Raw genomic sequence first — 27,481 nt, forward strand, 5'->3', positions numbered from 1 at the left:
CTCCGGGGAGGGAGGGAGTGCGAGGCGGGGGAAGCCCGGGTGAGCTTAGTGTGGGCTCTGAACCCGCTGTTCCTCCAGGACAAAGGAGGAAAGATTTCCCCTCCTGCCTTTTCTCCCCCAAAGAACTCCGTGGAGCGATGTCTGAGCTCTTGTCGCTGAGCCATCACCTGCAGCCGTGAGTAACACTCGGATGTGGCAGGGAGATGGAGCCATGTGGGCATGGTTTGTCGGAGCACTGTGCCTCACACCGGGACTTAGTTTTCTCGAGGGTTGTATTTCTGCTTTCTTAAAACTCAAGTGGAAGTGCTAGCGGAGATGGTAAATGTGTGCGGTGTGGTACAGAGCGCACGGGAGGCGGCCTGGAGGAGCCTTTGGGTCTCTGTGCTTGGAAAAGGGATGCTGTACCGGCTTCCCTGCAGTGGCAGGGCCTTGGGACTGAGAGGTGGGAGAGGTGATCGCTAGCCTCAGGTTGCAGGCTATTTGATTAGGACCTTTAGCTGTTAACAAGTGGTGAAATGATCTAAAGAGGCTCCCACTTTAACCTGCGTCGATTTCAGATTTTACAGTCCATGTATATTTCTTAAATTTTTTTTAAGTTTACTTGGAAAGTGGAAAAAATATCCAGATTTCTGTTGTTCAGGACTCCTTTCTAGTTGAAAAGTCATAATACGTTATGGTAATAGGTGCAGAGTATAATTCTGCTACTCCCCCCTTCAATTCTGGAGTTAGTGCTGACAAAATCTTATTTGTCTTGAACTCTCCTTTGAAGTGCATTCCTTTACAGTGAAACTTTGCTTTTTCAGAGGGCAGATGAAAGGTCTACAAAGACCAGCCATAATATACTTCCTTCCTCTTCCACCCCTCCTTGCTGTGCCCAGGTGGGAACCCAAGTGTAAGTGATCCTGGTGTGCCAGCAGTGCTCACTGATATGGAGCTGCTCGGCTCCACATTGTCTGTGGCACTGCTCCTGCTGCTCTGCTCAGCAAGGCCTCAGCCCAGCCTGCCATAACCCCCACCCCAAAGAAGGACTCAGGCACTCCCACCTACAGGATTTCACTGTTTTAGCAGGTAGGGGTTGAAGACAGGGAGGTTTGTGTGCATAAATTTGGCCCTTTTCTTTCTGCATCCAAGCAGAGTTCTGTGTGTGCAATTACTGTGAATCTGTGGGGTGTGGGAAGGGGTCTGTGGTGACCCTGTAGGGAGTCCCCTACCATGGGAGAAATGAAGAAGGGAGCAAAACCAGTGGTAGAATTTCTGGTTCTTAACACCCCCTTGTGCTGTAGCCTCTCTTTTAGGATTTGCAATGAGATAAGATTAACTGAAGACCCAAGGGCTAAGTGGGGGTGGGGGAAAGAGAGAGATGCCTCTGTTCAAACTACATAAATCCCACTGGTCTTTTGTAATGTGGTTTTTTTCTAATGGTTTCTCAGTACTTTGATGTTCTGATGTTTTTGCATTTCCTGTGATAACACTAAATATTGCTGATCCTTGTTAATGGGTATCAGCAATTTATTCTACCCATTGTCAGAAAGGTTTGACTGAATGCTGCAGCAGTATGTTTGATACACACAGTCTCTTCTGTGAATTTTGTTTTGGGACCCTGTGTCAGAATCATCCCCCCAAAAGGGTAAATTTGGTCATATGACTTCAAGTAATTCTGGTGCCTTTATTCAAATAATACCTGAAATTTTTATTCAACATCATAATTCACATTTTCAATTAAAAAATGTGTATCCTCTTTGCTCCAGATCATTGTAATGGTGTGTATTGCTATGTGATTAGTTACCAAATGACATAAGATAGTTAAGAGTCATCTGCCTGTGTGCCTATCACAGAGAAATCCCTGTGACTTATTAAAAAAATCCAAGGCAATGTTTCATACTGAAGGGGGGATGGATTTCATTGTTCAGATTTTATTGCTGAGTTTTCACAGCCCATAGTCTACACTTGGGGAGCAGCATATGGATCATGCTATGCACTCTTGTGCAGACTCATTGTTGATGTAAAGTGTGTAACTACTGATGAACAGGGTAAAAGTAACTGGGAGTTTGAAAATGGTTTTACTTTTGAATGGGAGAATGAATTAAATGGAAAATGGTTTCATCAATTAATGAAGTTAGAATATTTTTTAAAAGTGCTTATGTATGCTTTCAGCAGAGGGTATGAGGGCTTATTCCAATGGACAATCTCAATTATTGCTTAACTGCCTTGTTAATTTTATTATAAATCTACATGCATGTATATAAGCCAATCTTTTATAAGCAGAATTTTTTTTCTTCTCCTGGCAGGTTTACACTTGCGCTGTGTTATAGAAAAGTGATTGCAAGCTGTGACTGGGAAATCTGTTTAATTAAAGGACATAGATAAACTAGATTCATCAGTTGTTCTGTCTGTGAAACTTACTAGAAGTTAGTGACTGACTATTGGCTTATATTGGAAAAATTTCCCTCATATCTAAGGCCTAGATTTTTAAGGTGTAAATAGACTTTGTCATCCCAAAAGTTAGTAAAAATTGAGTAGTGTCTGCAATGTCTTTTTTCTTTGCCTCCCATTATAATTCCAGTTTGACTGAAAGTGTAGGGTTGAAAAGAGTTGTTCAGGTGTGGTAAGGCAGGCTGGCAAGATGGATATAATTTGTGTTTAAGGAAGTCATGTATTATTTGTGAAAGTTCTCTAAGTTTAGTTATCTTTTTTTCCTTTCAGAGATTACCATATGTAAAAATACAGGTTACCATGTCAGTAATTATCATGTACACGATCAATATGGTTAATTTGATGGTCATCTGTGTTTCCAGTTTGTCCTAGCTATTTCATCATGGTAGTGGTGGTGGTTATTATTTTTCATTTCATAACTGGCAGTGGCTCTTTCTAGTTACAAAAGCTAGGTCTGTAAAAGCAGAAAGTAGTGGAAGCTGGCTCTTAGGATTCAGAAGGTATTTAATCCTGAAATTCTGTAGATGTGTCTTGATTAGTCATGCACAAGATGGGTTTCGTAACATCAAGGCTCAAGGCCTCCTGCTTGCAACTTACCATTTGTCACGTGTTTTGATTTTGAATTTTCATGGCTTTTAGTTGAAGATATATAGTAAAAGTTATATCTCAAGTTCTGTTCCAGCATGTACTAAAATGCTAACAAATCCAAGGAATCCTGAGTGAAGCAGAATGTAAGAACAATTTAGACCATAACAGAATCTTTTACAAAATCATTTTTATTTTTTTCAGTTTTTCCACATGATAGAAATAGAGTGATATTTCAGTGGAACTTCCTATGCCTTCATTTTCCTGGTCATGAATGAATAATCTGGAACCAATTATAAGTTACCTTTCTTAAAGTAGAAAGGGAAATTTTCCTAGGATAAATTAGTTAATTTATTTAATAGCAAATGTAAATTTATGTAGTGATTTTTTTTTCTACTATGAATAAGCAATGATGCTTACTGTAATGCAATTAGCTGTTGTTGGGTTTACTGGAACATGTGCAAACTTTTCTGTATTACAAAACTACTGAAATGATGAAGGGCATCCCAGCAAATCTAATGTGCATATTTTCAGTCTGGAGCAAAGTACAGGGAGGAATGTGTTTTGCACATGCAGTGGAGATGCATTGTGTATTTTTACCTTTCATTCACTGAGATGAAAAAGCTTCATTTTCCATTTGTATCAGCTGTGCCAACCCTCCTGATCACCCCAGAACAAGGTAGCCAGGCAGTGCTCAGGTGTATGTTCTAGGAATGGTATTGCACAAATGCACTGAAGGGACAGTAGCCTCTGCCAATGCTGATAGTACCAGACAATTGTTTTGAGTTAAGACACTTCTTGCTTGTCTGTTTCATAAGGCCCTGTGGACTCAGTAACACTAAAAACCACTGGGGTGCTTTGAAGCTCCTGCTCAATGCAATGTTTGGCAGTCTGGTGTTGACTGCAGGCTTTTAGTGCTGTAAACCATCTGTTCTCAAGAGTACCTGAAATAAAGCTTGTTCAAAATGTAGAGTGCTGATGCAGTCTTAAGGATCGCTAAGCAGTGGTCTCTACTCTCCTCTGAAAGGTTTGCAATGCAATTAAACCTCATTAAATATCATTGGTGCAGTGCACGTCTGAAAAAAAGGCAATGTGCTGAGCATCCTTGGTATGTAATTGCTAAATGTGGGGAGGAAAAGCTTCAATGTAATGTGAAATTGTCGTCAGAATAAACTTAGCTGAGATGAAGAGGAAAGCGTCCTAGTTATAAAAATAAATCTATTGCTTATTTTTTAAAAATTGCTTTGCAATTGACTGAGTCTTGCAGAGCTTAAGTCTTTCTTGGACAGCTTGTGAAAGCACTGCAAGAAGCAAACACTGCAGGATGTGATCTTAATTTTAAGAGAGATGAATGAAAGGCAATTAGATAATTGCAAAGCTGTATTACAAGTTTTACATTGTAGCTTAAGCCTGTTAATCCTTTATTCTCTCTCCTTCCAGAAGGCATGATGCTGAAACTAATGTATTAGTAGACATCTCTTTAGTCTGCTTCAAAAAGACTGATCTTGTGTTACGAAACTCTGCCTCTCTTTTTACATGTTTGAGTAGGACACTGGACTAAATAACCTCAAGGCTTCTTCCAGCCTGAATTTTCCTAAAAGTCTAAAATTACATGGAAGTACAGTTGTGCTCCTAGGTGTACTTTCTGTTAAGACAATTTTTATAACCAGTAATTAAAAGTTAATTATAATGCATTAAGTTAAATTGTGGATTGCAAGGTATCAGATTAATGCTTTTGTTTTTTTTAAATTTAGTTTCTACTAGTTAAAGAATCATCTCTTAAGGTGTCAGCATATAGCATTCAGAATTTTAATTTTGTCTTCCACTTTTGTGGAGGTGTCTTATGAAGTGTATATTTGTATGTGTATTATTCTGTTATAATGGAACAGAAGACAAATTGTAGTGGCAATATAGACAATGTTTAGGGGTCTTGGTTTGGGATTTTTTTTTTACTTGAGAAGTGTGAGTTAGGAGTTGGAAAGAAAGGGGCTTTAAAGTTATGGATTTCAGCTCACTTGAAGGCTCTTGGTTATTGCAGCTCTGTTGTTGGATTTCTTTGTCCCCTCCCTTTGGAGGGCAAGGGAAATAGTTTAGTCTCTCATGTGTATTTTGTTTCTTTTACCTAATCTCTACAGAGAATTAAAATGTCAGAGTTGAATTTCAATCTCTTCTCTCTCCTAGCGCTGTAAAAGGCATATGTGTGCAACACACTGCTGTTTTAGTTTATTATCTACAGAAGGATTCGTTTTATTGAGGTATAGCTAGACCTGCAGAGCTGTCCTGCTCTAGTCTGACATGATGCCAGTGCATACTAGATAAGCTTTGTTGCTGCAGCTCTGCTGAAATCCTGCTTTTCCCTCTCTTTCCTCAACACAAGCCAAGGTTTATTCACTTCCCTGCCTGAACACAGGTTAGTAAGTCTTTTCTCCAATGTCTGTATCTGTCAGGATTTTCTGCTGAAATACATTAAACATGTTGGAAAGTCTGTTTGTTCTAGGACTGGCTTTAGTCGTAAGCAAGGTGAATCTTAATTTTAAACCACACCATGAATTTAGAGAAAGATATTTATGCTCTACTGCTTCCTAGAGAATTTAGATGTTTTTAGGAACCAGACTTACACAACCTTTGGTTGCTGCTGAGGTCTGTGGATATGGCAAACACCCCTTTTCCAGGAGGAACACTGAGCACAGAGGAAATCCTTGGTTGCTGTTGATGTGGTTCACTGGTATGAAACCAAGACTTTATCTCCTGACATCTTTCTCTACTAGAGTAGTTGTCTGTCCTGCTGTTGTATTTGGAGATGTAGTTCTGATAGATAAAATCGCCTCATTGGCTCTGGTGGAAGAAATAGAGGTTTGGCAGGTCCATTTGGTACTGTTTGCTGCATAGACTCACCTGAAAGCCATGGCAAATATCCAGAGCTGGAGTGGAATGGCTTCATTTCAGATATTCAGAGCCATTCACTGGAAAGATGAAGCTTCATAAAGATTCTTCAATTCAGCTTGTTTTAGGAAGTACTGCTGCAAGTGACAGAAGTCACAATATCTTTGTGCTTTTGTATAGAAAATGAAACAGAACTGTGCACATGTTCCTTTCCAGCTTATTTTTCAGTTTGACTGTCTTTTTGTATGGTTCCTGGGCTGGACAAAACCATAGAACTTTATTATGCAAAGTATAAAATTTTAGCTTTATCTGGCAACTCTAATGCTAAAGTGAAGTAAACTACAACAATTTTACTGAGCCCTTGTAATAGTGATGAGTTTTGAATGTTGTTTCAAGTCATTAGCTGGATATTTGGAATAATCAGTTATCAATGGGTGCTGTGATTTTTTGCTTGCCTGCAATGCTGTAGACTAGCAGTCTTATTTTCCTGTTACCAACTCCTTCATGCTTTTCTTATAGTAGGAGTTTTCTACTTTTCTGTCTTAATCTAGAAGGATATGACTGATGAGTCTTAATTTGTGGGGAGTAGTAACTTAATTTGTATTATGGTATAAGCAACATGATACAAAACTTGTGACTTGGAATCCTTGGACTACTTAAAAGTAGTTAGGGAACTGAGGAGTGATTATATATACTGGACTTACCTGTATTTCTCCAGTATTCTGCCCACATCAAACATCTACAGTATATTCAGAATAGTTCATTTCATTTCTATCTATTCTGGTTCCTATCTATTCCAACTCCTGCATTCTGTGTGAAAGTATAGCAAGCATTAGTTATTAAGTACATAAAGCTGTCAAGCTTAGGCAACCATTAATTCCACAGTTATAGCTGATTTTTTCCTAATTCACCATGTTAGCAATGAAGGCTTCCTTCCTTAAGAAAGTTTTTATTTCATGAGTCGTAGGTATATTTCTATCTAGCATTAGTCTGTGTTTGTTAAATACAGCATCAGTTCTTCAAAAGCAAACCTTTCTCTTTATGCAGTTAAATGCCTCAGGAATCTGATAGAAAGAAAATGACCACCCTGAACCATGAACTGCATTCTTTCTACACCTTGAATTAAAGTAGCAATTATTAAAACCCACAATTAAATCGCTTTACTTAAAGCAATGAAAACTAACGTGACTTGAGGCAAGGCTAGACAAGCCTCCAGCTCACAGAAATTGATGTCCTGACAAGAAATGCCACTGAAAACAATGTTTGGGTGAAGGAGCTTATGAACTCAGTTTTAAAATCTTTTAAAAATAATCCTTTTTATGAGGTAGTGGGTTTTTTTGAGTCAATTTACTTAGAACCAACCTGTCACACAGAAAGACAGCAGAAGCCATTGTTTTTGAAAGGTAATTTCTAGCTGTCATTCAGACAGTAGGAATTGGCTTCATAATAGAAAATATTTGTTCTCAATTAGTTAGAACACTTCTCTTGTATATTGGACCTTAAAGGGCAAAGCTATTCAGAAGGGAAAGGAAGCTTCTGCACTGAGAATGAGAATTTATATTTGACTTTGCCATCTCCTTTCATTAGTTCACTGTGTTGTCAGACATGAGGAAAAAAATTGAGACTTCTGCAAAACCATTACTTGTTTAATGACTTAAGAATTTAAAAATATTTAAAGTAATGAGAAAATCTAGAGAGAATGAGAAGTTAACCTGGAGAAAAGGAGACTCGGGGTGACCTTATCACTCTCTGCAACTCCCTGAAGGGTGATTGTAGTCAGGTGGGGGTTGGTCTCTTTCTCCAGGCAGCAGCTGACAGAACGAGAGGACACAGCCTTAAGCTGCACCAAGGGAAGTTTAGGTTAGATGTTAGAAAGAAATTCTATACTAAAAGAGTGATTGGGCAATGGAATTGTCTGCCCAGGGAGGTGGTGGAGTCACCATCCCTGGATGTGTTTAAAAAAAGACTGGACATGGCACTCAGTGCTGTGCTTTACTCGATGATGAGGTGCTAGGTTAGGTCATAGGTTGAACTAGATGATCTTGAAGGTCTTTTCCAACCTAGTTTATTCTGTGATTCTCTAAGTTGCAAAGCTTGAGTGTGTTTTGTTTTGGTTGTTTAACTTCCAATATTCAGTTGGTGCCTTTTTTAATAGAGCAGGTAGTGCCATGGAAGTTGCTGTGGAAGGCTGTGCCCAGAGTCTGCCCAGACACACAGCGAAAACATCCATGCAAAAGTTGGTATTTGTCTGGGTGGAAATGGATTTTGTGATTTAGATTGAAGGAAGAGTATATACATAATTTATTTAGTTTCTGAGCCAGAATGCTAATGGAAACCTCTTGGCAATAGAATGGATGACACTCCTGTATCAGCAGAAAGTCACTTTTCTGTTCTAGAATCTTTTATATTCTTAAAGCAGTGGTAGTAATAAAGTGTTAAAACATCTCTGTCTAACGTCTGAATGTTTGTATCCTAAGTGAACCTAGACAATGTCTTTATGCTTGGATGAGAAAATGCTTGTTGACAGGTCTAGTCATGCTCAGGACATGTGTATTTTCAGGACATGGGTATACTGTACCCAAAAATCAGAGTAATGAAACAGGCCTCTTTAAAGAACCTTAGGTTGCTGATATGCTGCAAAAGTAATTGTGGAGCAAGAGCACAGTCTGTTATAGAAATGGTAATGGAGGTAGTAGTACTTTTTTTTTTCCCTGTCTTTTTAAACAGTTGAACTAAGCAGATGTGTTTAACAAAGTAAGCAAATGAATCTGAGATTTATTGTTCTAAATTGTAGTGTAAGCTTTTCAGCAACTATTTTTGTCGTGATAGCAGAAAGAGTAAGCAAGAAAAGGGCACGTGATGTGACTCTTGGGGATGATGCTAAGCATGGCCAGGAGCTGGACTTTGATTCTTGAGAGTCCCTTCCAACTTACTCTGTGACTCTGAATATGCTGATCATTTTGGTAGAAAATGACTTCGTATTTAAAGTGTAAAGATGAATTTTCTGAAGGAAATCATTAGAAACTGATAATGAAGAGACAATGTGTAGTGACTGACCAGAACCCTCATTCCCAATCCTCCTGTGCTGCTGGGTGCAGTGGGGATAAGAGTGGAGAAATTGAGAGTGAAGTAAAGCCTGGGAAGAAGTAAGGCAGGAGCAAGGTGTTGGAAGTTCTTTTTTTATTTCTCATTACCCTACACTGACTTTTGATTGGCAATAAAATTTATTTCCCTGAGTGTGTTTTGCTTGTGATGCTAATTGCTGAATGATCTCTCCATGTGCTTGTCTTGGCCCAGGAACCTTTTGCTATATTTTTTCTTCCCTGTCCAGTTAAGGAATAATAGTGGGACTTAGACATTGAAACACTATCTTCTATTCCAAACCTTTCTTGCTGTAGGAATAATGTAATAGTGGAACTTAGACATTGAAACATCCAAACCTTTCTTGCTGTAGGAATAATGTGAAAACTTGATGGGAAAGCTCCTAATTCAGTATTTGCACTTAACTTACTGATAACTACAGGATGCAGAGCATCTATCACAAACTTGAAGCAGGTTATTTTCTTTGCATATGTTTGGCTCCAAATAGCAGTTGTGGAAGTTGGTATACTCCCTAAAAATGGGGTGCCTGAGGGAATACTTTCCCTTAGAGAAAGTGACTTTGTATTGGAATGAGTACAAATGCTAGGGGCTGTTTCTTACTCCTGCCAAGCTTCAGACTGAACTGCATCTCAAGTTTTAGTAATACTTGAGGGCTATTTCTTATGAATGGATCTCCTCAGTTTAATTACTCTGCTGGGGTGTGGAACCATGTGTTGCCTACCTGCCCCCAGCCCCACCCTTTTTTTTTAAACTGACAGTATTTTAGTACGGTGTTGTAAGGAAGACAGCTCACTGACATCCTTGGACCCTGTCAGAGAATCGCTGCAAGGAGATACTTTAGGTTCATATTGTCAGCTTGCTACTGGGGAACTTCCAGAATGTGACTGGGAATAAAATCAATTGCTGACAAAAGCAATAACATAAATTTACAAGTGTCGAAGTAAGGAGAAGCTCAGTGCTGCTACTGAAGATTTCCTCCCTCCCCTTTTGTTTCCCTTTGAAACAAAAATATAGCGTCTTTCCTGTCCCTCTGTACCCCCTTTCTCTAGCACTGATCAGATTTCTTTTGCCTGTCCTGTAATTGACATAATGGTAAGACTTTTAAAATTTAGTTGGGTTTTTAATGTTCTATTTAAAGATCTAATCTATGGCCCTTTCAGCTAATTCCTTGCATGGGTTCAAATTTTTAAATGTAGCAAGTCTCTGAGAAGTGTGACTTAATTCCTGAGACTTGCTTTCTGTTTAGCAATGATCAGTGCAATCTAAATGTAATGATTCTTTAGGATAATGTAATTTATAGCCTCTAGATGTAATTTCTCTGGTGTAAGGGAGTGGAATCTTTTTCTTCTAATCAAAGTTGAGTATCAAATTCCAAGGTTTGCATGTGCTAGATAGAATATTCTACTAGCACTTGCCTGGGGCTGTCTTACAGCATTTTAAAGGCAATAAAATACATTCTGGCCCCCTTTTGTTTTTGTTTTTTTTTCCTGGAAGATAGTCTGAGAAATTACTGTTGTGATTCTCCATTCACTGTAAGGTCCCTCTTTCATAGGAAGGTGCATTTTGCACAGAAGTTCCTCACTTGAAGTGGCCGATACTCGAAGGAGCCCTGAGCTACTGCTGTAGCACATAACCAGTGCTTAAGTGAATGAACTTGAGAGGCTGACACTGAGGGTACTCCATATCTGCTGAAGTTCAACATGTGACTTCCTGAACAGGCATCTGAGACCTCTCACTAAATATTCAACTTTCATCAGCTTTAGGGATTTCTGAACCCATATGGATAAAAGGGTCTCCCATCTCATCAGATCCTGATGTTCCATTCTTTTACAAGTGCTTCTGACTTACAGGGTTAGGAGAATTGTTTGGTCTCCATTGCTTCCTTGTTTAACTAGGCCCTCTTCAGTGCCACTTACTTTTTCAACTTTGATTACCTGGGGCTGGAGAGTAGCTTCTTGTTAGCATTGAGCACCACAGAGAAAGTGCTGCCTGTAGTGCTCTCTTTAGGTGTTAAAGTGCACACACATAGTGTGCTGCTGCCACGGGCATAAACAAATGATAAAACAGCTCAAACTAGAAGAACCTTGAAGCTGTGATACTTGGTCCAAGAACTGAAGGAGAATAGAGCTGATAATCGCCTCCACCACAAATAAAAAAAAAATCCCCCAGACACCCACCAAGCCTTAAAGTGAGTTAGGTCTTGTTCTGGCAGTTAAGAGGGTGTGGACTTCTTCAGATAACATCTCAGTGCAATATCACTCTGCACAGCCTCTATTCTTTGTAGCATGTATATTTGCTTAATCTTTGGTATTAATTTAGTGCTATCAGTAGACAAGAATGGAGTTGGATTAATCTGAAATGCTATTGAATTTTGTCTCTCCTTTCTTCAAGGAGGGAGTGGGTTTCTGTTCTTGTGTGGTCTGCTTCATGCTCTTGACACTTGAAAGTGTAGTTGTCAGTGACAAATGTCTGACCTCTATTAGCAGGACTCTGGAATTGAATCTTCTTCCATTGCATGTTATATGGGTGAGGGTGAGGAACAGGACATTTTCCAGGGAATGTCTGTATCTTTTTATTCCATCTCTTTAACTAGGAAGGGACTAAAAACAGAGTGCCAGAATGACTGGTGCTATGAGTGTGTAATACTTGGCTTGCAAGCATATCTGAGACTCAGAAGCCTGACTGACCGTTTGGTCTAGGTTTGTGTTACATTTGGACATGGTTATAGAAAGTGGCAACATCTAACACCTGTCACAAGGGAAAGGTCCTAAATGACTACTAAATCTTAACCTGTAATGAGTACCATATGGCACTTCTTATTTGCAGCTGGAAAAAATCAGGAAGCCCCAAGAGGCTGGTGATTAGAGACTTGTGTGTAAAATAAAAGTAAAACTGAGACTTCCTGAAAAGTCAAGTGGCTTACTGTATCCTGCCACTGACTGACTGCCAGGTGCTCCATGTGGGTGTCTCAGGGATGGTGTGAGTTGCAGAGATGTGTAGCTGTGCAGGTAAAGATGGAGGCATGCTTAAAACTGACCATTCCTCTAATTTGCTAGGTACTTGTTTAGGGGTTCACTTATGGTCTGTATAAAAGTTAGAAGATGGCTTGCATTCAGAGTTCAGCATTTAGAACTGAAATGAGCAGTAGAGAGGTTTAGACTGCCTACAGAGGTGGTATGAAATTTATGCATTCCCAAACTGCGAAGCCAAGCAGAGTTACTTTGTTCAGGATGTTTCTCTGGATATGTTGTGTATTTAGAGGTTCATGCAGCTGCAGTGCTTGCTGAAGGAAATGAATGTGGTGTTTGGCATCTGTCAGTTCATTAATGTGGAGATGGAGTGGGCTGAGAAGGCCACCTGGTAGTTTACATTCTGGTTTAGTGCTCTTAGCTTGCACTGTTTACCAGGAGGTGTACTTGCCAAATCTAAACTTAAATGCTTTGTAAGATGCTGCCTCTGGATGGCAGCATAAAGATAGTACTTCTAAGTTGCTGTTAAAGGAAAATTTTACCAATTCTTATAGCCTGATGTAGAGCTGTTTGGAAATCTGTGTTCATTAGGCCAGAAGTACTTGGCTTCTCAGGTCTCTTCAACTGTAGCTTTGAAATGCCTGCAGGAAGGGCAGCAGAACTTAATCTGATTATTTTACTTTCTGTGTGTCTCACCCAGTAAAATACACTGCACTGAAGCCCATTCTCAGGGGTGCAGTGTGTTTTTTTGTAAGTGTTGTAAGATTAATAGCCTCCAGAAACCGTATGGTTTTCAGAAGTGGTGAGAACTGCCCATGTCCTTTTCCTCACCTACCCTTGAGTGCAAGGCTGGCAGTGCCCCTTAAAGCAGAGGGCAACAACCATTTTTGAAGATGGAAGGCTGTGTAGAAAGTAGGAGTGAACTACTGTGAGTTGTAAGGGCTAACTGTTCCTTAAACTCTGTAGTTAAAGTTTCTGCCTAATGTTTCTTCATGTCCTGAAGAGTTGTCAGCCTTAGCCCTCTTAAAACCAAGTATTGAGAAAGGGGGCAAAGTTTGGGATTTTGGGAGAGTTAGATGCCCAGCTGGGCTCTTCTACTTTGTCTTCTGTTCTGGTTTAGGAGTCAGATACAGAGAACTTGTCAGGTTGTGATACCTCCCATTCTGAATGGGTGAATAGTTGCAGTTTGAGGATTAATCGAAGTTGTTCAAGTTTTGGGGTGTTCATTCAGTAAAGAGTCCTTGACTCCAGAAGTTGCCTGTAGTTAGACTGGTCTATGGGAAGATCTCTTGCTGCAAGTATTGCCATTATTTTAACTAGAAGCTTCTGTGAAAGATACTCTTTATGAAAAACTATATGTTAAAGAACCGTAATTAGTTCAGTTTAATGCAATAAATTCCATATTGCTTTAGTGCAAGGTACAGGCAGAAAAGTTCAATCCTCTTTAGGTAAGAGCTCCTGTCCATTTCTTATAACATTTTTAACACAGACAAACTTGTTTTGATTTTTGCATATTCTGAAGGTAGTTATGCCAAGCTTTTCTTGCTGATAATTTTAGGGTTTTTGTAAGTACACCTTTAATTCCAACCAATTTGTAGTAACTGTATTCTGAGAGAATTTATTAATTCTTAAACTTTCTACTTAATCAGACCATTCATTTGGGATGTGATAGCTAGACTTAGCAGATCTCTTACAGTTTTTCCATGTTTTTATTATTAGTAGCTATTCATGTATCTAAACAAGCACACAGTGCTACCCCTTCAGAGGAAAAAGAAGGGTTGTGTATCCATCAGATGGTTGAGAATGGTTTTTAACCTGCCTTTTGTGTTCTCATTCACTGTAGCTCGTCCACTGTAGCTACTACAACTAGAAGTTTCCTCTGCCAGTCTGAACAGGTCTTATATTGTACAGATTTCAAAGAAAGATAGTGCCTCGAGGTGCAACAGATGAAATTACATGCCAGAAGTTCCCTTAGTTAAAAAAAATGGCCAAGAACTTTTGCAAACATATTTTGACTTTTAGATTTCAGACCATGATATTTATTCTTTTCACATCTTTGGGTAGATTGAGGGAAACAATTCTTTAGAAAGGCATGTAAAAGGCTTCTAATTCAGATTCTGCTTTAGCAATATTACTGCTCATAAATACACCATTTCAGTGAGAGAAGGATGGCCATTTGGATTACAGACCTGTGGTGCCATAGCTGACTTCACACAGATATATGAGTAATAAATTATCTGCAGATTTATACTCCTGCTTAAGCCTAAAGAGCATGGATGTGAAATCATAATTAGAACTCACAATAGCTGCTTTAACTCTGCTTATCAAATCCCCACAAAACCTTTTTTTTTTTTTTTTTTTGTTATATTTCTGTCCAGGCAAGTGAAGGAAAAATCAACTTGCTGAAGATAAATGGTGAAATCTTTGACTTGGATGAGCAGTAAATCCTTAGCTAGAAAACTGCACAGGTGTTTTGTTACACAGATCTTGGCAAGCTAATGAATATGAAGATACTCTCCAGGACCACCACCAAAATAAATCTTTGTTTGGAACTGAAAGGCTGAGTTTATTTGCATTTTAAATAATGGTATGAATAATTTTTTGTGTGGTTACAGCAGGAAGATTACTTAAGCCATCCTCCTAGAGCAAAGGCACTTGTAACTGATGCTTTGCTGCGTGTTGAATTTGCTGATTTTGATCGGAGTGAATTTCTAACAATAGTCAGTCTTTACAGTTGATAGAATCATTCAGTATTTATGCTCCTTTTTTTCCTGAAGCTGAACTGATGCTGACAGCTGGTAAGCTGTTGTATTTGAATGCAGAGGGTGGTGTTAGTAGCATTAAGCATTTGTTCACTGTGTATAAGCTTTATTCTAGGAGTATCTTTCACAGATGTCTAACAGGTAATTGCAACCCCTACTGTGAAAATTCTCTTCTGCCACCCCTAAATCATGAACAAGAGCAGCTTGAAAATCTTCAGTTCCACAGTGAGCTTTCATGAGCTACAAAACACTGTTAAACTGCTTTTCAGCAGTAAAGTTGTATTTGAGTTAATTTAGATGCTGTAGGAATTCCAAGATACAAGTTTATTTTACCAAATATGTGGTCTAGAGTCAGGCTTGGTGAATTGGGAAGTCCTATTTCATTGTTTTCTGGACTAGAAGACTTCAAAACTATGGATTAATTAACACTTCCATTGTTTCTAACCCCTCTTGCCCTTCTCTTTGGCAGTAAAAACCTGGTGGGGCTGATGCATGCTGTGCTAGAACTTGAAGGGTTTGATGTACATGCAGTTCTTTTGCCACTGCTTTGTGGTTTGGTTTGATTCTATCTGAATGCAAAACTCCATGTTTCATTCAGCTTTCTGTTTAGTACTATGGTAACTCCATTACCTGATTAACTTGCTAAGATGAGTATGTGGTCACATGTTGCTCGTAAATACAGAAGGCAGAGACCTGAGGTGCTTGATAATCTAAAACTAATAGGAGCAAGTGCTCTGCCAGCTTTTAAAAATGCTTGGAAGGAAAGGAAAACAAAAAGTTACTGTGTGTCCATTCTCAATTTGAGACTGTATCTTTGAATCACAGCAGTTCCTTGCCTGAGTGGCTGCGCCGTCAGACCTGCTGCAGGTAGTGGAAGGACTCATAACCACATCAGCCTTGCAGAAGGGCTTCTGTTACTTTTATCTGTGAAAAAACTGAGTTTTTTCAGGTCTCAGGTTCATGAGCTGTTAGGGGAGAGAGACTGTGCTGTATGGAAGCCCTCAGAGATGAATTGCTTTTGAATGGGTTTTATGGATGGTTCTTCCTTTGACTATTCTAGAGAATGGAAGGCTTAGTAAAACCAAACAATCAAAAAGCCTCATTATATGTAGCAAGTAAATCCTAAGGAAGTCATTAGGAAAAAGTATGGGAAAAAGCAAATACAGCAATTGCTACACAGTGTGACATGAGTGTGTATTAATATTTTTTGTCTAGCCTTTACTGCTTGCTCTCTGCTCCTCACTCACATTGTTCTACAGTTCAGTCAAGTTCCTGTCATCATTGTCTGTTGCAGTTTTCAATTTGTTTTAAAATTATGGCCATCTTTACTTGGACAGAATTTATTTCAATGATTTCTGTGCATCTTTTTCCAACTAGAGAGAACAATCCTTACCTGATGAGGCAGCTGACAATGTTGTGTCAAATAACTGTCTGGTTCCCTTCAGGACAACATCTGTTTATGAAGTTAGTGTGTGCAAGTTAAACCTCACTGAAGCTTCGTCATTTAAGTCTCTGAGGGGTGTCTTAATGCGTTACAGGTGACACTAGCATTTAAAATCAGCAGCTGTCCACAATCAGGTTTTTGATTCTTTTCTGACCTCCTGCTGCTATCAGAATGGAGCTTTCAAGAAAAGCATGCAGTTTGTTAGTACAAACTGCATGGCTGCGTTCAGTAATGTCACTTTGCTCCTCTAGAAATGAGAGGAGTCAAACAGGAAATTCTCCATTTGTGATAAAATTATATGTAAAGAGGATGTCAGAATAAATAAATTGTTTGAGCTATTTCTCTTTTCTTTTTCTTATCCAGTTGTCTGGTACCTGAATTGAGAATTTATTTGTAAACAACTTGGGTCATGTCAGAACTCTCATTGAGTCACCTACTGTGCTTCTGTACAAAGCCTCACCTTCTCTTGAGTGGTAATTTGTAAGTGTCAAGGTTTGGAAATGACTGGCTTCCCTCTTTAATCTTGCTTATGGAAAGAGTATTAAATTACTCTGAACTCCAGTATGTTTTAATGCTAATACATTATTAAGTACTCTAGTGTAGGGGTTTGGGTGCTCCCTTAAACCCCTCCCTATGTGCACACTATTAGCTGTTAGGTTTTCCTGCAGCTGTGAATATGTAGTGGTAAATCACTTCTTTTATCACTTCAGTTTTGCAAAGTCCCAAGTTACTGTTCTCTCCAGCAGCAGCATTCATCTTCCTGGGAGTTTTTACAAACATTTTGTCCAATACTGTTGTGAGTGGCAGCTGGGAGGTTGGGGTGGGAATGGAATATGCTGAAATTGCCTTGTAACCAAGGTCTTTGGGCCTGATGAGAAAGGAGTGGAATGTGCCCAATGCATAAGGCAGGCTTTTAACCACAACACATTTTGAGGATGACTTAGGCTGTTCATTTCACTGAGCTGACTGTAACAAACCAGGAGTGGGAATATGTACTTTTTTTCCTCAAACTGAAAAACAACAAACAAACAAAACTGCATTCTGTTGGTGGCATAAAGCAGTTTTCCTCAGTGCATGTAAGACACAAAAGACCAAGCTTGTTGTGGAAGAATTATCCTTTGACCAGTAAACCAATACCATCCCTCCTTTTATATACTAATGAAAAGAACTTGTTCTCCACACACAGATTCAATGGGTAGAAGCTGTCAGGAAAATCCAGTGAAAGAATTAGCTAAACTTGAATAGATTAATTAGAGCCTTTGGTTGTGTCACAGCATAGGAAATAAGCAGTGATAGCACCTTCATCTCTACAGGTACGTGAGCAGGGAGGCACAGGAGCACAGTAAGGAGCAAATCCAAGCAGTTTGAGTTCTTAAAAGCTGCTTTGATTCTTTATTCATCTTGGTGTGGTTGAAAACAAAAAGATTTGATTGATCTGGAGATTGTGACCAGCTCCTTATGCTGAAGATACCACTTGCTATTATATCAAATATTTTTTATTATCTTCTGTTGCCTAAGACAATGTGTCCTACTGGCCAGAGCCAGGAACTGAACTGCTACTGAAGGCTTCTGGTTGCCAGGTAATAATACAAGGCAAGAGTCTTGCTTGGTTTTCCAACTGCATCATGTGCCAAGTGTAACTTGGAGTTACCCTGAGGTTTGGAGTCATTCAGTTTTCCATATCTGGAAACCCAGGAGGTCATGTAATTTTCAGAACTAATGATGGTTAACTGGTTACTAAGGGTACTGATGGTAACCATCTAAATCTTGCTCCTAATGTAGATTTTTCTGCATTTGGAATGTCATTGCATCCATTTTCTTTGCGTGATTGAAGTGTGATAACTTACTGTTCATGTGCAGGAGAAACTCCAAGTGTTCTTATGCATAGTATGGAGCCTAGATTTCCTTGGCATTCATGTGAGATACACAACTGTTTCTGTGACATCAAAAATCTCTAGCCTGTGGCTGCTGAGTGGTTTTCAAACTTGTACTAACTTGTTATGCAGTATACAATCTCCTGTAGTGCAATTTTTGTGCCTGCTTTGCCAAGTTAAAAAAAAAAGGCCTTGAGATTACTGAAAAGTCTAAACAAGAAGAAAGCTTTCACTTAGAGTAGGTCATTAAGCTTTTTTTTTCTCTGTGTCATCATGTTTTACTTAGGGATTTTTTTTAAGCTATACAACAGTAAGACCTCTAAGTGGCATGAATTGATCTTGAGATAATATAGATTCTGAGGGCTTTTTTTTTTAGTTCATACTGTTTAATTAAGAATACCTTAATTTGGTGCAGATATAAGTTAATGGAAATGAGAAACACAGTCTGCCAAATACAGCTTTTGTACAGGAAGATAAGTGACTCTGCTGGAGGAGTTCTTGATAAGCTTGTGGGTGAATAGATCTTCCCAGGATTTATGCCAAAAACTTGCTACCTTGAGCTTCCCTTCACTGCTGTCTGAGAAAGACCATGTTTCCTTCCTGCAAGTAATGAATCTGAACTGGATATCCAAAACCACTTGTCAAAAAGCATTCAGTGAGTACTCCTGACTCTCCAAGACAGGCTAATTATGTAGGTTAAGTTACTCAAAACATAAGAAATCCAGTCTGAATATATAAATTACTTTGGAAGACAGTCACAGGTTTAAAAAGAACCACTACATTGATTAAATCAAAGCACTTTGGTGCAAACAAGGGAGAGAGGTACATTTTTTAGAAGCTTTAATATACTAAACTTTTAATGGATACAAGTTGCAATATAAGGAATTATGGTGAGATATTTTGTGGAGGAACAGCTTCATTCTGAAGGCAAGCACACATCAAATCCAAGGCCTGAAGGGGCTGTGGGATCTCCAGCACTGTAGTTATTCAACATGCAACTTGAGCAAGGACCTGTGCACCCTGCCTAAGCTGCCCTGCTTTGAGTGATTCCTTCCATACCAAATTATTTCATTTGTTTTATTAATCAGATCTCTTTCATGTGGTCTTGATGTTGAATCACTGTTAAAGATGGGTAAGCACTGACAAAGCAGCTTTCTGCCCTTTCAGTATCAAAGGGCAGAGATTCCTGAGCTTAATTGTCTCAAAACTCACATTCACAACATTGTGCACCTCTAACTTTTGTGAAGGGGCCGTATAATCTCATACCATCTTTTTCTCTCCCACTTCCCTTTCTCCCTTTTCACCCCAATAGTTCCCTTGTACCTGAAAACTGAAAAAATTCCTATTAGAAACATTTTGTGAAAGTTGTATGGAAGACTAAATGAGTCTCTTCTGTCACATAGGCTGAATAAATCCTTCTCTTTGTGCAGGATCTTGATCATGCTTTTCCTGTATGTGCTATTTTAACCTGTGTGTTGTACCACACTTTTTGGTGGGTTTTGGTAAGTTCATTATTTTCCCCCACCTCTTGGGGGCAGCAGAGGTTTTCCATGTTGCTCTCACTGTTCCATCCCCGTAACACAGAATCAGTGCAGCAGCACAGTGAGCAAGGTTTGTACTGTGAGGGAAGGGAATAGTGAATGTAACTAAGGTTAATCCCTTTTAAACAAAGCTTTGTTAGAGAGATTAATCCTAAAACTGGTTCACAAGGAACTTGCTTTTTTAACACCCATTTTTAAAAGTGGAAGAGATCAGATACCACATTCATGGGATAACTGGGATTGAAGGGTGCATCAGAAGGACAGGGACAGCCATGAGGTCAGGCCACATTGCTCGTCCAGCCTGATCTTTGAAAACTGGGCTAGAAAGATTCTGTTTCATTCTAGGAAATGGCTCAATAATCCCTGTTAATGAAGAATTTTGAGTTTTCATATATATAACATCAAGAAACTGGTGACAAAAGCCACGTGGAAGATCAGAAGAGACACCCTGGTCATGTCATGTAACACCACTGCTGGCCTTAAATCTCAAAGCTCTGCCTTTTGCTGCAAGATGCTTTAATTGATTCTGGGATTTTGTAGCTCCAAGTGAATTAAGCTACTTCTGTAATTTCAATCTGATGCTTGGTAGTATGTTTAGGCTAAGAGCCAGGACATTCCTAATGCCAGGTAGGGGATGGGTCATGTCTCTAAATGCTTCTGTGGTAATGAGGGCTAGAATTCAAGTGTGGGTGTATTTCAGATCTGACATACCGACTGGTTTCTTGCTTGATTGAAACTTTGTACATAATGTTCTCTGTCGATTACTGAAGGGGAGGATCCCAAATGCTCAGCTTTTCAAACTTTTAAAGCATAAGCTCTGTGTTTTTAATACAATGCTGCACCTGTTCTCAGAATAAGTTGAACCCTGAAGTGTTTCAGCTAGTGTATCTTCTAATATGGCTCATAGTTTTTAACTATGAAGAGGTCTGAAACAGGTATTATGTAGAAATATTCTACCAAAAAAAGGATTCATTCTAGGAATCTCACTTGTGTGAACACATTTGTTAATCTGAGATAAACACAGGGCTCTAATGAATATCCCTTGTTAAAATTGGGGTGGAAGAATACAATCTAAGCAAATGTGGTATGGGAAGGTTATTTAACTTGGATCTTCTCTGTGAACCAGACTGTCTCCTTTGAACCCCTTGAAATCCACTTGTCACTCAGCCACCTGACTGTCACCTTATGCTAGAGACTGTTGTAGCTGGTTTGCCAAGCTTTGCACTGGTGTGGGAATGCAGCTACATGAAATCTAGAGGTTTTTCAATGTGTTTTCTCAGTAACTGAGCTATGGGGGGAAGAATTAATCGCATAGTAAGTATTTGTCTAATAACTATCTCAGATATGCTCATAATCTTCAGGCTTGATTTAAAATATTGTGCAAAACCTGACATCTACTGGTGGGAAGCATAACTGGGCTCTCAGCTGGAGATGTGCTGAAGAGCCTGTTTTATAAAGTGCTGGTGGTTTTGGCTATAAGGGTTGCATTGTACTGCTTAAGCATAAGTTTGGAAGTCTAAATGAACTGTAAAATATTTACAAACAAACATAGGTATTATTAAAGGTGATTGAACTTCCAGTTAAATGTGTCTGCTTTGAGCACTTGTATAATGGCTGGAGGACAAACTTTGTAGGTTTACTTTTTTGACAACCTTTTTAACTTTTTGTGATAATATTAAATATTTCATCTAGTCTTATGCCAGTTAAAAACAAATTTTTCCCTTTATGTTTTCAAGGCTTGCCATGGATGTACATCTTTATCCAAATGTGATTGCAGTGGAGTAAAAGGTGAAAAGGTAAATATTCTTCTTTTTTTTTTTTTAACTGTCAGACCAGCACACAAACCACTGAACCATATACCAACTTCAGATAGCTGAAGCTTATGGGTGATAGTTTTTGCTCTTATCTTTTTTCTTTGATGGTTGTGTGGGCATGCACCAAAGTGCAGAGCTGTATTAACAGTCAGGTATTGAGTCAGACTGGTCCATCTGACACTGTAAGATTTTCATATCATTATTTTCTCAAGAATGGAGAATTAATGCACAGATTTTTCCATCTATCTGACTATTTGGAAAAAAAACCAAAACAACAGAACAAAAAAACCACAACAACAGCAAAAAACCCAGATGAGACAAATTCTAGTAAAATTGAAAGAATTCCTATTTACAGCCAAGGCTTGCCTATACTAACTAGCTAGTGTTGACAGGTTAAGGTGTGGAATGTAGCATAATGGCTATGCTAGTAATGCTTCAGTGGGATTGTAAAATGGAGTGAGTGTGGGTTATTTTCTCTCTTTTCTTGCACTGTCAGTTCATAAGTAGTTGATGCTTACTAGTGTGTTCAGAACTTGTACTGCTTTTCACGTCTTAGTTTGTACAGCTGTATGCAAAGATGATGATTGCTGTCACTGTCTAGATATGAGCTGCACCATGGCAGTGACAAAATTCAGATGCAGCTTTCCCACACAGTTAGCTGCCACCCAAGTAAGCAGCTAGTTAAAGGCCAAACATGTATCCTTGGATCGAGCAGAGTAAAAACCATCCCCACTGCAAAAAACACCTCTGTGTGCCTCATTCAGGTGCAGCAAGCTGTTTGGGTCTGCCCAGATGGCATCCTCAGGCCAAGAGATGCATGTTGACATATTGGCGCTTTTCTTCTTCCTTGCAGCTTTGACTTCCAGTCTCACTGCCTGTTCTCAGTATATTTGTACAGTACTTAAGTTTGTCAACATTATTTCTTATTGCTTTATAATTTTTTCTTTGAGGAAACAGCAGGTGTCCAGCATTTCTTTTACGTACAATGCACTGTAGATAACCAGCTCAGTACTGTGAACCCAGCAAGTACTTGGTTCTTTCTCCAGTGGGGGGAGCCTGGTTGGGAGTAAATTGTGTTTAAATAGTTCCCATGTAGCTGCTGTTGTCACAGAGAGTGAATGGGATGTGATCACTGCAAGGGGCAGAGGCTGCTCAAAATGCTCCCACTCCTAGCCTTGTAAACAGTTTGCTTGAGATACAATGGAGTTGTCTTAAAGATGTGAACTGATAATGGAGTTTGAGAAGCATGTCTTATCAAACTACTTAGCCTATCTTATCAAGGTTCTAGGAGGGTTTCAGTGCTCTAGATTAATTTCTGACACATTTCAAGGGTGATTTTTGACTTGCATAAACAAATGTAACCTTAAATGACCAAAAGTAATTCAAAACACTGGCACTGGCACTATAATGTGCTGGTGCAGAGTTTTACTATTGGCTCAGGTTAAACAAGGCAACTGTCCAAAATTCAAGGTAATGCTCAATGCCACACCTGCCATCCAGATAGCTTCAGACAGATGAGGTCATTCCTTGGCATTTACTTGCTTTTAGTTCATTGAGTACATTCCCTATTTACATACCTAGTGAAGAATGGTATTCCCTTGATGGCAAGATTTCCAAGTTAGATTTGGTTAGCCAAACATGAACCTGGTTAATGTTCCTAGAGGATCTCAGATGCAGGTGCCCAAACCAAATGCACCCTAAGTAGTCACAAGTTATTTCAGGTTCAGTTTGAAGTCACTTCAAGATCAGATTTCTATGCCCAGTGCAGTTACTGCAGGAGAACCTTTCTGTAATTCTAAGTCGGCTTTTTTTTCCACACTTTTCACAGCTTTTTTGTGAATTCACTGAGCAAGTAGCTGTTGTCTGGTTTATGTGGATCTAATGCAATTTGTCCTTAGAATGGATATGAAATTGGGGAGCTGTGATTCATTTCCACTGCAGCCAAGGTAAACACAGCATAATCCTGAAGCATGTCAGAGGGTTTTTAAACAGTCCCTCTGAAGCTTGCAGACCATCATGTACCTTATGTAAAGGAAGGATGAAAAACAAAGCCCACATTTCCTAGGTATGATGTGTTGCTAGTGGAACTTGTTTGAGCATACGTGTACACACCTCATTGTTAGTTGCCCTATAATTACAAAGCCCTCAGTATTTTATGCATTGCTGGATTCAGCAGTTCAGCTCTGGGGAGCCCCAAGATCTGTCACTGAAATTCTTTAGTGCTTTATCTTAAAAATTCTTTGCTTTGGTTTGCTTAGGTTTTGAATTGTTGGTTGAATCTCCCTAGATTCCTGTACTACTACAAGATGTCAAGGGTTGTTCTAAGATGATTAGCTGGATCCCTCACCATCTATCACTTAGTTATACATTTGATCTGTTTCCAAATCCAATACTGCTTCTTTCTGCAGTGACCTCTGAACCAGGAGTGATATGTTTTGAAGAATGCAAGTCCTGTCAGAGGGGATTTCTCTGTTTGTCTTGATTAAATACTGTAGTTTTAAATGTGTTGAATTGGTGCTCTTGGAATTGAGGAAGAGTTTGTTGGCTAGCATTGTTATGTGAGGCAGCCATTACTTTCACCCCATTATTTATAAAGGTGGAGAACAATATGGGTGGCTGTGGCATCACTTCTTCCATTCTGTGTATCTTAATCTTACTGTGGACATTTGTGCATATATTTAGTTTTAAGCAGCCACCCATATTTAAGTGGTTTTGGACTCTTTTTAAAGTTCACTATTTTTGTAGCAAGGACAGGAAGCAAGTATGTGCCACTCTTATCAATTGTTACAGCCATGTTCTTGAATGTGTTTAGATGTTAAAATGGGCTCCTCAGCTACTGCTTTTCTGGTTTTGGGGGGGTTTTTTTGCTCCAGTTTTTAATTGTGGGTTTTTTTTTTTTTGTACCATGCGTATTTCACATCAATGTAAGTAATTATTCTGGTTTCTCTTCCCATACTGTCTATTTATATATATTTTATATTTATTTATAAATATGGGATTTTATAGAACAGATTCTAGAAATGTGAATTACTTGTCCATGCTTTAAAACTGCATTTATCCCTGCTTGTGTCCTATTATTAGAGTACATGGAACTCTGCCAGACTTTTCTGTATCCCTGTTTAATTGGCTATATCTTGCTGCAGCAAAGCATAATTTTAGGGTGTTTCCCAACTATATTTTTTCTTTCTATGCCCCAAGCAGCAATCATGTTTAAGCTTGTGAGCTGACGGTTTTGCCATATTGGTGTAGCTGATTGAGGGCAATTGAGATCAGAATCTAACTCCTTGCCCATTCCCCAATCAAATGATGGTTTATAGCTGGGACAACTTTATTTGGCTATGGAAACAATCCTGTATTTTCAGGATTGGAAGAGGAGATCTGAGTTGACCTAAACCTTTGCTATATACATTTTAGTTTAGCAGCTTCCAGTCTGAAACAAGAAGTATCCAACCTTCCTCTGTTCTTTCTGTGTAAGCAGAACTGGCTAGTGAGCTTTTGAATTTATAAGAAAATTCATTGCACACTAACCAGGGACTTCAATCACATTCTATCCCCAACAATATAACGTCTTTTTTGGCACTGACTTTTTGTGGAAGACTTGTTAAATTTCTTTTCCGTTCCAGTATGTTCCTGCAGTGAGCAGGGAGTTTTTTCCTGCCAAATTTGTAGCATCCAAATCTTCATAAAGATCAGTATGGTGTGGGCAGTAGGAAAAATCTGGAGGCAGAAGCAACATCTGAAAATGGTTGTCACTTATGGAATCATCTATAGGCTGTTTAAGTAGAAGACAGTTTTAAAAAAACCCTCAAAGAGAACTGGATCAGCATAGTTTCTCTTCCCACAAAATTTGTTCACATTTCTTTAACCAATTTTTTAATCAAAAACAGGGATTATAGTGCAGCTATTTCCACTGTAATTATTTTAACTTTGATGTAAGTTCCCTTAGGACGTGTCTGATGTACTCCCTCAGCTGCCCCCAATCATAGTCCTTCAAATAATCTGTTTGCTTTTGGGGGTAATTTGCTTGCAAACTCCACAGGAGTTGCCCTGGCAACAGTTTCCTCATGCAAGGCTCTCATTCTTGCTGCTCACTTTCAAAGTGGGCTTGGAAAATACTCATTTCAGTTTCAATACTACAGTCCACTAGCATGTATTGTTGCCTCTTCTATTCCTCTTAGCTGTTTGACTTGCTGTTTCTCTTTCTTTGAAGGCCTTGGCTTCCCCATTCCATGACTGTTTGGAGTGGAGGCCTTGGCATAGCTGCATTTTAGAGAACAGTTCTTCAGCCTCAGATGACGCACAAGGCCAACCCTCCGCTAAAAGTCTGTTCTAGCAACCATTTGTAGGTGCTACTTGCTGTAACAAAAACATGAAGAGTGACCAAGTTGAGATTAGGAGGCACTCTAGCCTGGCTTGCCCCTCACACATCTGACATGCCTCTTGTACACTGGTGTGTTTTTTTCAGTGTACAAACACAGTTCATGCCAGAGCTTGCTCCAAAATCTGGTTTTGCCTAATGTTTTCTTTATCTGGCACTCCCGAATTCCTCATTTTCTCTCCTTCAGGGACATACTAACCCTTTCATATCCTGGCCTGAGGTAGCAACACTCCTCCAGATTGTTGCTTTTCAGATGAGGCAGCAGACCAACTGTAGAGCATGCAGAAGTACTTGTATTGGGTTTGCAGGGGAGAACACTCTATGAAAACTTGTAAACCTATGAAATTAGTTTGAGTGCTGTAATTAAAGGTAAATCTGTCTGTGTTCAGGAGTTTCTTTAGTTAAGCAGGTGAGATGTTTAGTCACTGTTAGTCAGTGTGATAACTTCCTACAAAAAAGCAGAAAGATAATGTGTGTTCTAGATTTTTCTATCATATATTTTTTTTCTGGTCATATTTCACCTCCACCACCACCTATTCTTTTTGTAGGGTGAAAGAGGATTCCCAGGCTTGGAAGGACAGCCAGGTTTGCCTGGATTTCCAGGACCAGAAGGACCACCTGGTCCAAGAGGCTCAAAGGTAAGACCCAATTCACTTGAATGGTATGAAGGTGCTGGGCAGTGTTAGCTTAATTGTAATGCTGATCCTTAGCAATTCCAGAACTCCTGATTATCATTGGTTTAATAGGTAAAATCTTCAGCTGTTGGGATATGACAGGTTTTTTGGTTGGTTAGTTGAATAGTCAGCCAGTGGAAAAAGAGTGCTCTGAGTTTCCTATGCAGTTCTTCACCTGCACAGGTGCTTGCCAGCACTGCCTTTCACTGGGTGGTGCCCATGAGGGTCAAAGAACAGGTTTGGCAGGTGCTGTGATGCAGCTTTGTTAGTCCTTGCACTAAGGAGATCCTGGCTTAGCTGAGTTTACTGATAAGAGCAGAATTTTGCTCTCAGCTGCCCTGGGGCTCCCACCATGTAGGTAAACTGTTGTTTGCACCTGGTGTCATTCCTGGGATGGGATTCCTGGGCTGGGTTTGGGTGGGGTGATGCAAATGAGGGCCTGATTGAACTCATGTGCAGAGAGCTGAGGAATGCTCCTGGCTTTCCCTGGAGTGCTTCCATTTACTTGTATTTACTACTGAATTGCATCCTTAACTCAGATGGTGTAATTCAGCAGTAAAATTCCTCTGAATATATTTACCTTTAACACATATAAGGACAGCCAGGATCTGCCATTTCTCTTATAAATGCTCACACTATAAACCTAACAGAAGTACATACAAAAGAAGCAAAGGAAAAAAATAGGCAGGTGATAAGAAAAAAATAGAGGAGGTCTACGCTGAAACAGAAGATTAATTCGATGTAACAAGAGTGAAACAGCACAGAGGTCTTGGACTAGAAACTTTTGCTTAAAAGCATTTTCTTAAGATTGTGATGCAAAGTTCTGCCTTGTGATTCTGTGATGATCACGATGCAAAGTAACACTGGTACAGTCTGACCCGTGTTGAATCGTGGCCTCCCTGCTCTGCCCACAAGGGGCCGCTGGAGGATGCTCCATGGCAGGGCTGACTCAGGTGTCAGGGACCTGACAGCACCGCGGCCTTTAGGAAAATTTTCCTCTAAGGCCACGGTCAGCTGGAACA

At 39.4% G+C, this 27,481-nt stretch overlaps 1 long non-coding RNA gene across 1 annotated transcript; it reads left to right on the forward strand.

Annotated features, from left to right (window-relative positions):
- Positions 1–130: 130 nt before the first annotated feature.
- On the forward strand, positions 131–26,398 carry LOC115947769. The gene is made up of 3 exons (XR_004081627.1): positions 131–175; positions 21,330–21,389; positions 26,334–26,398. It is a non-coding gene; the product is annotated as an uncharacterized LOC115947769 (long non-coding RNA).
- Positions 26,399–27,481: the final 1,083 nt, after the last annotated feature.

The sequence above is a fragment of the Geospiza fortis genome, unplaced genomic scaffold (genome assembly GCF_000277835.1).
Source record: "Geospiza fortis unplaced genomic scaffold, GeoFor_1.0 scaffold157, whole genome shotgun sequence".
Taxonomy (NCBI): domain Eukaryota; kingdom Metazoa; phylum Chordata; class Aves; order Passeriformes; family Thraupidae; genus Geospiza; species Geospiza fortis.